Genomic DNA, 14,983 nt, shown 5'->3' on the forward strand with positions numbered 1-14,983 from the left:
AAACCCGGACATGAGCATCTACTTCCCATCCAGGCAGGGGTGGGTGCTCACTACCAGCTATTGCTCTGGAAAAATTCTGGGGACTGGGCCTTCAAGTAAAGGACCCTGAGTGCCCTTGCTCCTGTAACTGCACAAGGTCTACTTCCAAAGTGTGCTGTCAGATACCTATGCTTTTATAGAGTGCTAAATAAGTGAGTGTGATATGCAGTACATGCTCATCAAGAATTCTGAGAGGGCCCACCTGAACTCTGTTTACCTTCCTCCTGCACATGCCCAAGCTCACATATGTGTGCTGGCAGTGTGTTCGGACATTAGGGGAAATAAAATCTGCACAAACATCCCATCTCTACCTCTGTCTGTTGTGAGAGGGAAGATCTTCAATGGAGTGATACTGAATGATGTCCAGCCACTTGGCAATGAAAATGCACTTGTGCAACTGGCTTTCTGGTTTCTCTTCTTTCTCATCCAGCTCCCTGCACACACCCCAAATCTGCTTCAGATGATCCCCCAAGACTCAAGAGCAGATTTTGGAGTTGTGGGGAGTTGTAGTGGGGAAGAAAAGATGAAGGCCTATTGTGGGAGTGGGTATCTGCTTATGATATGATGGACCTCATTCATGGTTATAAAATCAATCAGCATGTTTATAGAAGAGATACCTGAAATATCTCATGGGAGCCAGTGTGATCTAGTGGTAGTGTGTTGGACTGTAACCTGGGAGACCATGGCTTGAAATTCCACTCAGCCATGAAGCTCATGGAGTGACTTTGGACCAATCACAGTCTCTCAGTCTAACCTACCCTGCAGGGTTGTTGTGAGGATAAAACAAGGAGGGGGGAAACTTTGTATGACATCTTGACTTCCTTGGATGAAAAGTGGGATATAAATGTAATAAAGAAATAAATGTTTGTTTAACCTAGGTTTAAGTTGATTCCTTTTAGTAGTGCTAGTGATAGATTCTTCTAGATCATTTTATCCTATATAGTAGTTTTAATCAGTCTTACCCATTCCTACTTCCAAAGGATTCCAAATATGGCTGTCATAGGAGAAAAGGAGGACATTTGCAGGTGCATATTATCTCATCTACCCCAAGATACAGCTCGGTCATGATTCATGTGTTGTTCAAGCTGAGGTAACTACCCTCACTTCCTTCTCAGATCAGATAAAGATATAAAGGAAAGGAAAGGCAGTAAAACACACTTTTTAAAGAAAATGTTTCCCAATTAAGGAATGTATTCAATGCTGCATGAGCAACCTCCAGTCACACAACAAGGTCTTCCCTTCTTCTCTGCCCATGCAACCCTCAAATCTATATCAGAGGTACTACAATGGTCTGGAGCAAATTTTGAAGTGCAGGGGAAAGTTACATTGCACAAATGGAGTAGTAGCATTGGATATAGTCCATAGTGTTTAAACTACTCTTTACACTTGGTAATGTGAATTGGGCTGCTGTGCATGAACCTTCTTTGAGTGCAATCAAACCAAGTTTAGCTGTTTAAACAGTGCAATCCTATGCATGTGTACTGTACTCAGTTGCAAGTCTACATTGGTTAAAAGGATTGTAATGTATGCCTTAGGCAAGCATCCTGGCGTAGATAGTTCCTATGGATGGATGTGACCACTGAGAGGGCCCCTCTCTCATTGCGACCCTCCAAATTTCACTTAAGCTGGTAACAAATCCATGCAACAGAGGCCACCTCTGCCTCCCAAAGCACTCCCAGATAAGGGACTGTAGCATTGAAGCTTAAATCATGTTGGAATCAGAATAACTAAAGGAGCTTAGCTTGGGATCGATTGTACCCTCTTTTATTAGTTGCTATACTAGAGAAGCTTACTGCTTGCTTAATACATTTTTATTACTGTACTGGTCACTATTGTGTTGTTTTATATAGCTGTGGTTCTGTCAGCTAAACCTGTTGTCATTGACCGTGTTACAGAAGTAACAAAGGGCATTCTCATTTTTTCATGAAGCGTTTAATCCATATTTGCTTACTGCTGCTATGGAAAAGACAAGTGTATCAGTAGAGAAGCCTCCTTAGGTTGCATGTTGTTATATTTATAGCACAATAGATCCCTGACATGGTTGAAGTTTGAGTGCTTTCCATGCATCTCTGCCAATGCATCTGTTTTCTCTTAATTTATTTTCAAAGATGCCAGAATGAGTGCATGGAGACTATTTTGCCTAATAAAGCAGAGACATTATGAAAGTGCATAAAGGATGCTGTATTGTTGCTTTTTTATAGTGGTAAAGTGAGCTGAGACTATAGCTAGGGCTTTGTATTGCTTCATTCTTTGGTGAAAATCAAATGCTGATATAATAATTTTGATAAAAATAATTTTGACGTTAATCTTCTGATGCTACATTTTTTCCAGTTTAACATATCTTCCATATTAATTTAGTGTTCAACAGTAGGAGATTTCCTGGGGGGCGGATAAGTATTTCTGTATCCCTGTCCTTAAAGCTTATTGTCTTATAGAGAAATGCTGGCTCATCAGAACATTGCCAGAGTAAGGTTCCCCCCCCCCCAGCCTGTCACAGTGTGAATCAGCCTTCCTGGACATAGGAAGTTGTGGATGAACAATAAAATGTACATGTAATATACAGCTCTATGTTACTGAAATTAATTTTGTATTTGTCTGTGCTTTACATTGGCTTCACTAGCACATAATGCTAAACTATGGTTTGGTTTAACTTGAAGTTCCAAGTGCAGGAATGAGAAGGACTTTGCCAGTATTTACTTTTATGTTTGCCCCACTCAACTTGTTCTTGTAAGCAGATTAGGGATCATGATCTATCACAAAATAATCAATTTCAAATCAAATCAGTTTCAAATCAAGCTGACTTGTTTTCCCTCCCTCCCAACTCTCGCTGTTGTATGGGAGGAGTAAGCTTTGCTTGGGTTAATTCCAGCTAACATATACAGCACTGAACCATAGTTTAGTGTTACATGTGAACCCAGCTGGTGTATAACAAAGATAAGTGACTCTCCACTTCATGTTTGTTTGAGACACATTGACCATACCATACAATAAGATGCTCTCTTCTCCCCTTTTGCACTCCCAGTTCCCCTTTTCAGTTCTGTGTTCATGGTAACTATAATTTACCTTTATGTCTGAACGAGGCAAGCTATGGTCACTGTGAGCCATTGTTTACTTTCAAACCAAAATGAGAAACCATTGTTTGAACTGAGCTTGTAATGCTGGTTTGTAGGCAAACTGAACCTGGATGGGAGAAAACAAAGTACCAAGTATCTGTACAGAACTTAAATGGAGTTTGCTGTGGCTCTTATAATGGTTAATGTACTAATGGACTGTAAAGAGCGGTATTGAAATTGTTATGTAATTGCAGCCATGTCCAGGAATCATTTGCACAGTTTGCTTATTTGTATTGGGTGCGTGCCATTTATATATACACAGTATAACCAATAACAAATCCATTTTACTGTTTGCATCTTGGTTATTCCCCTGTAATTGGTAGAATATCCATTTCATCAGAGAAGACAGCAGCCTCCCTAGAAAGCAGAGCAGAGGAAATCTTCAGAATATAAGTGACTTTAATGACGATTGTTCAGCTTAAGCAAACAAGTAACACATGTAGAGAGCACTGCAGATAATTCAAGATATGAGCTACACTATCAAGTGCTGTGGATCACAGACTTTAATCGTAAACAAGTTCCACTGAAATCAATAATATTTCTGAGTAAACATTTTTAGCATTGTGCTATAAGTTTATTGTGAAACCAAGATGCCTCAATTCCTGAAAACAGACACACATCAATAGATATGCTTCAATAAATGTTTCTAAAATTCTCCTTTAAAAAAAGAAAAGAAAAAAAGCTTAAAACTCCTAATATTTCCCGCTTTCAGCAGAATAACTCTATGAACCAGTGCTGAGATGCCATTTTAAGAGGTTAAATTACTTTCTAAATGTTGCTGTGAAGCAGAAGGGAAGGGAAAAGATCAAGTTACTCATTCTTCATTCCAGAGCCTACCACTACACTTGAAGGCTGGAGACATGCTGGCTAGAATACACAGTTGCCAGTCGTCTTTAGCCCTGCCCCCACTCAGGGGAAAGACCAAAAGAGATTTTCTTTAAAGGGGGCCTGGAAAGGGAAAACAATTTTTCTTTTCTCCAGGAATTTTTAAGTGCAGCTGCCATATCGTCTACTATGCTGATCATATAATCACAGTTGTCATGTTTTTAGTTATTACTTTGCCAAATTATACTTTTATACGCGTATGGAAGTTTGGTCCCTTTACTTTTTGTTCAGGGTGAACAAAAACTAACCTATCTAGTTGATAGCTGTGTGCACGAGGTGGCACTTTATCCTTATTTCTATGTTTTGTTATAGAAGGAATAGAGGAAATTGCTTGTTGACTTCTCTCTCACAAGGCTGCATGCACTCTTACATAGTAAAAGAAATGCACCATTAGTAATAGTTACACATTGACGTGTATTTTCTCTTCATGCTCAAAAAGCTCTTCAGCTCAGTGTGAAGCAGGAAAGGCTTGCACCTCTTCCTTCTCTCCCTCAATATTTTTCATTCCAGTCAGGACAGTATGCTCCTGTCCTGGCCACGTCCTGTGTCCTGTAAGAACATACCTCTTAATGGTGGAGAGGAGGTTGCAGGAGGGTGGGGTGGGAGGAGAGAGACGACAGCTTAATCAGCAAGGGTGGGGGGGGGGGTCAATTCAGAGAGGCAGGCATGGTGATCAGATGGTTATGTTTATTACAATATTGCTGGTTTCCCATAGCTGATCAGGGACATTGGTAGGAAAAGAGTTGGTCTTGAGCACAGCTTATGATGTAGAGCAAAATAAGAACAATGACAAATCATGATTTTTGTTTCTCAAGAGGCTAAAGTTTCCCATTATGCCAATAACTTTGACTTCTCCCTTTTAAGACACATTTATGAAATTGATGAGACCATATGAGGATTAATATATATGGGGCAGATTGTGAAAGCAAGGGTGGGGAAGGCACATCAATCTAAGTTTATACAAGCTGGTGATTGAAAGATGTCTGCAATATACCTTGAATTTGGAAACACACAGATGGTGGTTCAATCAGTTTAGTTGGGAGGGGAGGAGGAATCCAGTTCAAACTATTTGTGTGATGCACCACTTGCCTTTAATCTTGGGACTACATAAGCAAATGCACAATTTTATCCATGCAGTTAGCTACTTAAAAATCAAAGGTTGCCTTACATGAATACATTTGTAAGAAACATGTCTAACTTTAATGGAACATTGCTAAAAAAATTCTCTCAACTTTTTGTGTTTATACTAGGTCGATCATTCTTACAGCTAGTAATACCTGCCTTTAAAATAAATAAATAATGTTTTGCATGGCTATTTAGTACATTGAGCTCCACAAAGATGTGATTTTAGTTTGCAGACATGCAAAATATGGACTTTCTATTTTTAACTCGCGCAGTTGTATGCATGCAACAGAACTGTGAAAAAAAGAATGATACCTTTGATCAGTTTATTGCTAGTTAAAGATGTAGTGACTGAAAAGTCTGCTTTTATTATACTCCAAGTGTGGATATACACAGGAAGCACTGTGTAAAAGTCTCAGCCAGATTGAAATATGTGTGTTTCTGACCATTTCTTTCTTAAGTTGCGAGTTGGAAAAAAGGCTCTCGCAGTTTTTAGCAAAGTATTGTCACAGACTGCTGTAACTGCTTGTGGTCCTGCAAAAATTCTATAGTCTTTTAAAGTCGTTGGCTACAGTATTTTTGTGAAGTGCAGTGGTACCTCAGGTTAAGAACATAATTCGTTCTGGAGGTCCGTTCTTAACCTGAAACTGTTCTTAACCTGAAGCACCACTTTAGCTAATGGGACCTCCTGCTGCCGCCGCACCGCCACCATTGTGCGATTTCTGTTCTCAACCTGAAGCAAAGTTCTTAACCCGAGGTACTATTTCTGGGTTAGCGGAGTCTGTAACCTGAAGCATCTTTAACCTGAGGTACCACTGTAGCCCTGTGATGGGATGTACACACACTATTGTAAAGTATTTAGTTTCTGTGTTTGCAAAAATTACAGAAGTAATGAAATTGGCATGTATAGTTAGTAAACAGCTTCTGAAACATCCCTCAGAATATGTAATCCATAGACATAACCACAGGAAAAATGGTGGGGATCAAGATGTCTTGCCATAATTTGGGGAAAGAGAATAATTGTGGCCAGTTCAGTTCAGTTCAGTTGCAGTATCTAGCCTCTAGTTTTTATCCCACAACTGATTCACATTTGAAAAACTTTATTCCCCTATTCCCCCCCCCCTGGCAGTACTACAATAGCACCTGCTTCTTATATGAAGCCAACACAAGTAGTTGCTTCTCTTCCTAAGATCAGCCTTAAGGCATTGAAATTCCTAGGCAAGCATTTTCCTCCCTTGTTTACCCTTAATACAGGAGAGGTAGAATTGAGGTTTGATTCTTTCTGCATGCCTAAATCATGCAATCATGGAAATAGGTCTTAAGCAGATTTTTAAAACATGGGGAGGAATTCTTAATATTTTGGATTGGTAATCTTTTTTGTATTTTGGAGGAAAGAATAGATGAACTGAACTTGCTTATTAACAAATTGAGCAGCATTTGTGGGAGCGGCATACTGTGGGAGCGCTCCTCCATCTTGATTGCTATTACTTATCAAGTGGAAGAAGCTTCACTTTACTGTGTGTTATATGCCCTCTGAACTAACACAGGCTGCTTTATATCAGTTCTGTTGTGAAGTTCATTGAACTTCCTTACAGCTCATTGAAGTTTGTGCCACTCTTCGATGAAAGCCTTGTTGTTGTTGTTGTTGTTGTTGTTTAGTCATGTCCGACTCTTCGTGACCCCATGAACCAGAGCACACCAGGCACTCCTGTCTTCCACTGCCTCCCGCAGTTTGGTCAAAACCATGAAAGCCTATGGTTCTGCATTTCTGAAGCAGCCCTTCCTACAAGCCTGCATTTTCTTCTTGCAGAAGGTGATCAAGTCAGTGATTTTAGCTATAAGGCAATAGGAGAGGTAGTTATCAAGGATTGAATCACTTCTTGTCTCCTTGATGGTATTGGGGTGGGGTGGGGCTTTAACTGGGCCTACAGTTTTCCACAAAACGTCTCAGGATTCCATCTGTTCTAAACCTTGGGCTTGTTTGTGGATGTTATTTTCGCACACATTGTGGCTGTGGGAAATTTAATAAGGTCTCAAATAGGACATGTAGGTTTGTCAGAAAAATGATATAGCAGATATTCTGTTGGTGTCAGTACAGCAAGAACCATGCTCCTATTTTCAGTGGTTTATATGAGTTCCAACAGACATTAACAAGATTAATGAGATTTCAGCAAATGCATAGGAAAAACACTTTATGTTTTGGCTTTATAATTATATTCTATAGTGTGTGGAAAACAGAAGAATTTTCCAAATATAAAAAGAGTGTTTGATAATGAGGTTTAATGTCAGCCTGTCTATTCAGCAAAGACTGCAGTCTTTAAGAACTGGTGTTATCTGATATTTGAGTTAGTTTCGGGTTGCTCCATTTTACACAAATTTATTATTGATTCCCAAGGCCTGTTAAACCAATGATAGGAATACTTACGAATGTGCATGGAGGCAGAACATTATGACCTTCTTGTAATGACAAAGGTTATTATGAAGCTTTGATGTAGCAATCCTGAAACTTAATTTTTTGAGGGCTGAGTGCTTGATTGTCTGCTCACGCCAAAGGCAGAACTGCACGTGTTAACCTTTGGAATTAGCTTGAGTCAGGCTCATTAGCTTGCTGTGTTCAGCTTAACCAGAACATTATGGACAATGTGGAAGTCTTTCTTTAGCACAGGACTGGGGAACCTGTGACCCATCAATTGCTTTTGGACTACAATTTTCATAATAGAATCCTAGCAACCTGACCATTGACCACATTAGTAGGGGCTGAGAAGAGATGGTGACTAACAGCCTCTGAAGGACCACAGGTACCCAGGCCTTCAAGATTTTGAACTCTGCATGCTGACACAATGTAGTTGGACAAAAATCGACTTCAAAATCCTAAAGCACTAATGGGGCACCTGTGGTTCTCCATATGTCCCACTCCTGATTTAGGATTTAGAACCCTTATTTTTGCCCAGCTGCATATCAATATGCATGTGCAACAGCATCATTTTTATGTTTGTAGTGTTTTTTAATAGTATTGAAGTAGCATAATTTATTGCATAGTCATGCAGCCTTTCTGGCAGCTGGTAGGAGTATGCTGCAGGCCATGTTGCATTCCCACTGGAGGTGAAGAGCAACCATCAATTGGTGTCAAAATACGCTCGTAACTTTTCAGCTCTTTCACTTGATGGCATAACAGAAGGTGGGGTGAACATATTTAGTGTTTTTGAAGTAGGTACATAACAAGCTACAGAGTCTGTGGTTCCCAGATTGTGTGTTAGCCTTTGTGTAGACATTTTTCTCAGCTGCTTCTGCCTTCATCAGTGTTATGTTCCTGTGTGTGTGTGTGTGTGCGTGCGCGCGCACGCACACACACACACACACACATATTTCTGCAGGAGGCACAAGGAAGCTGTTTTTATACTGACCTGTAGATCTTAATGAATGGTTGGTCCTCAAATTTATTCCTGGTGCTGAACATGTTTATGATTTTGCCATGGTCTCAACCTTGTGAATACTAGCCATTCCAAATGGAAAGCTGTCATAAGAGTTACATACAGTTTCACAAAAATATTGAAGTATGTACATGGACACTCTTAAAGATCTGAACCACACAATAAGGGCTGAGAAAACAGAGCAGTGCCCTTCTATTTTACCCTTCTGTATTTCAGACAAACCTATCCATCTTGCTGGGGTGGGGAGGAAGTTTACAGTAGGTAGAGTCTGTGCAGAGAATTGTGTTCCTCTAAAGCAGGGGTCTGCAACCTTTAAGACAAAAAGAGCCACTTGGACCTGTTTCCGAAGGAAAAAAACACTGGGAGCCGCAAAACCATTGCGACATTTAAAACAAATATATCTCCGGAGCCGCGATCTGACAGCGGGCGGGAAGGTGACGTCGGGGCGGTGCGTGACTAACGCACGCACCGCCCCCATGCGACGTCACAGCCAGTACAGCGCCTGCCACAGTGGGGAGTGTCGGGCGCACAATGCGCCTCCTCCCCTCGCTAGTATCTGCCCCGGAGCCACGGCAAAGGTGTAAAAGAGCCACATGCGGCTCCGGAGCCGTGGGTTGCTGACCCCTCCTCTAAAGATTCAGCCCAGCATAATTATCCTACTTTTCAGGAGTGGCTTGCTGTAGTTATACAAACCTACTTCTCAACCTCTTCCACTTCTCCCCCACCCTATCAGCCATATAGCTGCTATACAGAGTCCAGGAGCCAGCATACTACCCCGCCTTCCAAAATATGTATTCACAATGCAAGATATCTCCTCTTAACTTAAAGCCAACTTTGACCGTTTTAATCACTTGCCTTTCCCCATAGAACTGCTTTTTTATTTTTTTTAAAAAAGAGATGGGAATGCAATTTTGGGGAGTGAATTGTCAAAATAGAGCTTATTTATGGCAACATTTTATTTAAAACTGAGGGCCAAGCTAGGAACTATTACAGGTTCTTTAAGGCACTAGATCACATAGGAAACTGAGAGAATATTTAAATTCCTGAGTGATAGCATTTTTAGAAGCCTCAGCAACCAGATGGCTAAGATTCTTCCAGTCCTTCCCTAAGTTAACATAGTTACTACACCAAGTTTTATATCCCCACTTCAATTGTTTTTGTTTTTGACTATGCCAAGACTATAGAAGTCTGTTGGTTGTCATCCTGAATTATATACAGTTAATTGAATATGAAAATTGAGCCTGTATGTATGTAACACTTTGAAGAATTGTGTTGTTGTGCATCATTACAGATGATGGCGAGCATCCAAATAACTACTTTAGGCATATCCAACATCTCCGGCATGCCTAGTGGGATTTTTGATCCCTTCATGGTGTTATCACAGACTGCTTTTGAAAGCCCCTTCAAAGTACTTTGCTACACAGTACAGAGAGGCTGTGTAGTGTTAGTTTGTGTTATTTGCAGACTAACATTTATGCGCACAAATACTCTATAGCTGGTAGGATGAAACACATAGACATCTTTTTAGCTCTTAAAAAGCCTGCTTGAAATTAAATTCCAACTCCTTTCCTGTCTTACAGCTTTAAAGAAATATGCATTGTTACAATTTTATTTTGGAATTGATGAAGTGGAAATACAGATGAAACAAGTTTGCAGGATATCAACTCTACAGCACCATTTCATCCCACTCATCAGCAAAAGGTAACAAACATCCATTCAAAAAGGGGCTCAATTCAAATATAACATTCTTATGGGCTGTTGGATTAGAAATGTTAACTTTTATTTAAAGCACCAATATCCTGCCTATCTTAAAAGTTCAAGGTGGCTAGCAAAATTCTGGGGGAGGGGGCCTATAATATATCTCCGGGTCAGATTCAAAGCTGCAAATAAACAAAACAAAAAACAAGAACCAGCCTTCCTTGCTGTGCTGGTTTTTTAGTCCTCACTGTAGCAGGAGGGCATGAGTTTCATTACAGGCACTTGAAACATAATTGACAATCAGCGTCCATTGTATTTCATATTTGAAAATATCATATAAAATGCCTGTTGGCTCTCCTTGTTGGAGAGGCTGATTAAATCCCTTTTCAGGCACTTTGTAAACTTCTAGGCAAACTATCAACCAATCCTACTGGTCAGAGTGGCTGAGAAGATCAAAAGGGATGGTGCCTTAACCCTTGGCAGAAAAATAATAATAGTTTAGCACAGTCTTCCTCAGCCTTGGCCCTCCAGATGTTTCTGGCCTACAACTCCCATAATCCCTAGCTAGCAGGACCAGTGGTCAGGGATGATGGGAATTATAGTCTCAAAACATCTGGAGGGCCGAGGTGAAGGAAGCCTGGTTTAGCATATGATATTTAAAAATAGTCTACCTCAGTTCAGATGTTGTTTTTTTTGCTGTTCCGTTTATGGGGTAAAATTGGTCTAATATCTGATATGCAGAAGTTTGTTCATGGTTGAACACATAATAATGAGTCTCAGCAGAAACTGGCCCAGATAGATGGACATTAGTATGTCATTGTTTAAATCAATGGTTCTCAAGCTTTTTTCTCTGGGCCACACCACACCACATTATTTTATTGATAAGAAGTACATTGCAAAACAAGAAGAAACAACTACTAGCAGTGCTTGATTTATCATATAGAAAACAACTACTTCATAACATGATCATGGGACATCCAGAAAGTGTGAAACAATGCAGCTACATAAGAACATGACTCATTTCCAAAATATAATTCTAAATGAGCCTCTTACACATGCATGTTAAATATGTATACAAACTCAATAAGAGGTGTGAGCTTGCAGTATCACTTGATGCTCCTAGTCTCATTTTGAAAAACTAGTTATTCATATTTTGAAAATAGAAAAATATTTTGACATTATACTACACTAAAAGGTTTCTTTGATTGTCCTTGAATCTTTGCAGCACACTTTCCAGCCTCTCCCGCCACACTTGTGTGGTGCACCACACCCCTTGAGAACCACTGTTTTAAATGAATGGTGATGAAATCTTACTGGCAAAGTTATACTTCTGAGTATTTTTAAAGAGAAAGGTCCTGTTCACTCTCTAGTTTGAAAGATAGGCTTGGATACATTTATCCCCTTCAGAATGCTCTCATTGGATAAGGCACAAGAGGGAGTTTGCAGAAGATACTGATGAAGTAATAGTAAACAAAGTCCAAGGGAACAAATAGCAGGAAAAATTCAGGGCAACTTAAAGGAAAGCTATGAAAAAAATCATCTATGATATTGAAATTTGGGACATAATGGTGAGTGTCAAGTAGAATAAACCCATTCTAGTAAAACACTTAGCTTGGTATTACTGTAATTTTCACTTGCTATTAAAATGAGATAATTCAATAATTAAAATTATGATTCTGTTTCTGTTCAGATAGCTTTCATTGTACTTACTTTTGTGAGAAGTTCTTGATCCAGTATCTAGTTTTATTTCACATTCAGTTTTAAATTGTGTGTATTTATGTTGCAAATACTGAAATTGTGGAGAAACATAACAAAAGATTCATAAAAATGCATCATAGGGAAATTTAGGTAAATATTGTGTACATGGCAAAATATATAATGATCCCAAGCAACTTTTCCTTAAAATATGTGTGCCTTTAAAATTCACACTCATCTTCCACAGAAATGAAGCACTTGCTTTCCTTTTCAAGCACATTATAATTTTACGCTAATGAACTTTGGGATTCCTCATAAAAAGCCCCCGCCCGCCCCGATATCAACACTGCTTAGCATTGAGTTTCATGAATTGGGGGGTACCATGAAACAACTTTATTTTAACACTTTAAAAAACTAAGGGAAAATACAAGTCTGTTGCTATAGAAGTGTGAACGTTATCTTTGTACTCTGTTTTGTTCATCTACTGAAATTTTAAGATTGGTTTTAGAGTCTGTTTTGAAACTGTTTTTAGAACTACCTTGTTTTGAGCTTCAGGGAATACATTTTTGTGAAAGAATGTGTCCATAGTTGTTTAGTCATAACACATTTATGATACCTAAAAATACATAGTTGCCTGTTTATCTTGCTCTAACTTGAAATCAACCACTTACTTGTTAAGAGAGACAAAACAGGAGTCCTTACAAACTTGAATTAAATGTTGCTCCACAACTTCCTCTACTATCAGCCAACTGTTCTGCTCAACTTAGTAGTTTTCTGATACCCTTTGTGGGCAACACTGAAAACTCTGGTATTTCTGTTATTGAAACTCCTTTGGCCATAGTTCCTAAGGACAGTTGCTCACAATGCACTCATTTCATTCCAATCAGTGCAAAATATAGTCATACCTCATGTTGCTTTCCACTCTTCTTACGGACTTTCAGCTTACGAATGTGGCAAACCCAGAAGTATTTCGCCACCCGCGCATGAACAGAAGCAATCTGCGCGCTATGTGCAGAAGCTATCTTCGCGCACACGCAGAAGCGATTGATTACACCTCGCACATGCGCGGAAGAGGCGCTCTAGTTGTGGACTTTTCGGGGTGTGAACGGCACCCTGAAACGGATTAAGTCCGCAGCTAGAGGTACCACTGTGGGTTTTGTTGGCCGAGTTTGAACATCATGCTTAAACCATAGTTTCAGTATTATATAAATGAATCTGGGCATGAGCCTTGGGTTTGCCCTCTCTTTTCTAGTTCAGGCATGAAAATGAGATTGGAAGAATCTGCTTTCAGGTTAAAATAACCATGGTTGTCACTACAGTTACTCTAGAGTTTGGTTTATTGGAACAAGTTAGAATCAATCCATGGTTTCTGATCCTGGCTTTTCCTGTCTGTTGTTTCCTTCAGACTTCTCATAATGAAACACTCCAGCAGTATAACAGCACACAAACCTGATGTTGGGAATTGTTGGATTGACTTTAGATCTTTTCAGTTTAAATGGTGATCCTAAGATAACTGTGCATCTGAAAGGGCCAGTTCAGAGTTCCCCTCCATCTACTTCTATTAGAGTGGAGAGAGAGAGAGAGAGAGAGAGAGAGAGCGCAATTTGCGTTTAGTGGGAATGGTTTGAACACAAATTATGGAATGTGTGTTAAAGTATTTTTCACCTCACATTAAAAGGTTGCATCTGCTTTGACCATTAGTTTCATTCCAGTAGTCCTTAACTCACTGAATAAGTAGTTTCTGTCAATCCTTTTGCCCTCATTGCATGGGTGTAGCTAGGTTTTTCGTTAGGGGGGCAGGCAAAGCATTTTTTTTAGGGGATCAGCCAAAGTTGTTGAGCTTTTTGAGAGGAAAGCACTGGTAGAAATATTGCCCAAAAGGCATCTGCTGCCGACTTCCGGGTTGGCGCGATCGGGAAATGGCGGATTCCCTCCGAGCTCCGGAGGGAATCGGCTCAGCGGTGGATGGGTCTTTGCCGTGCCGGCGACACGGGGACCCTTAAAAACCGCAGGCGCGGAAGCCTGCGGACTGAAGACTCGGCGGGTGCCTTAAGCGCCCCCCCTGATTCGCAATGAGCCTTTTTAAAGGCTACGGAGGGGATACAGGGGACGGCGTGGCACTGAGAGTCGACCGCTACCGCCGCTGAGCGAAGCCGCGAGCCATAACTGGAGAGCGCTGACTTCCTTCCTTGAAATTCGGACTGAAAAAAGAACCCGTGAGTAATTTGGAACTGAACTTTAAAACTTTTACCTTTTGAATTTGAGACGACCGGGGGGTGTGCTAAAAGGAAGTCCCCACACCCCCCCTTGCAGACGATCCAGAGCAACGAAACAAGAACTAAGCTGGAGTGCCTACCCTGTAAAGGGTGAGTTTTAAAAAGACAGCAACTTCCAAGATTTAGAAAGGTAAATTTGAACAGGAGAGTGGAGTGTTGGAAGAGTCTTTGTTTTGTGGTAAACAACCCTCCCTCCCGGGCCCGGGAGCGACCTGCTTTGGAGCCTGTATAGAGGAGCAGAATTTGACAGCTGTCAAAAGCTGTCAAATGGGCTATTAATAGTGAAAAAAATTGCTGTTTAAGACCTCTCCGGATTAAAAGGAGTTACAATTGAACTAAAATTTTGAGAAACAAAGAAACAATAATAGGACAGAGGATTGTTGGAGAAAAGGTTACTCAGTAACCAGATTCCCTCTAGGGGGAATTCTGTGGAATTACAATGGCTGTGGGTGGAAAGATACTGAGAGAAATCGAAAGAATGTTCTCACTGGTGGGAACCCTACAGGAGCAGACTACAGCTATGAGTAAACAATTGACGACCTTGGATTTGGAAACAAGTAGTTCTGCTGAAAGTAATGAGGGCCTGAGTGAGAAAGAACCCACAGCTGAATTTGAAACAATAAACAAAGAAGAGGAGAAGACAAAACAAGAAAGAGAACAAGTTATCTGGGAAAGTACTAACCAGAAGCCGACATCTGGAGAACACAAGCAAGGAGACTATTGG

At 40.3% G+C, this 14,983-nt stretch overlaps 1 protein-coding gene across 1 annotated transcript in view; it reads left to right on the forward strand.

Annotated features, from left to right (window-relative positions):
* BMPR1A (bone morphogenetic protein receptor type 1A) overlaps positions 1-14,983 on the forward strand; it is a 61,433-nt gene that overhangs the window by 15,488 nt on the left and 30,962 nt on the right. The window contains exon 2 of the mRNA XM_081192055.1: positions 10,171-10,291. The gene's annotated coding sequence lies outside the window, so the exon portion shown is untranslated. The remainder of the gene's footprint in view (positions 1-10,170; positions 10,292-14,983) is intronic.

The sequence above is a fragment of the Podarcis bocagei genome (genome assembly GCF_964188305.1).
Source record: "Podarcis bocagei genome assembly, chromosome: 4".
Taxonomy (NCBI): Eukaryota; Metazoa; Chordata; class Lepidosauria; order Squamata; family Lacertidae; genus Podarcis; species Podarcis bocagei.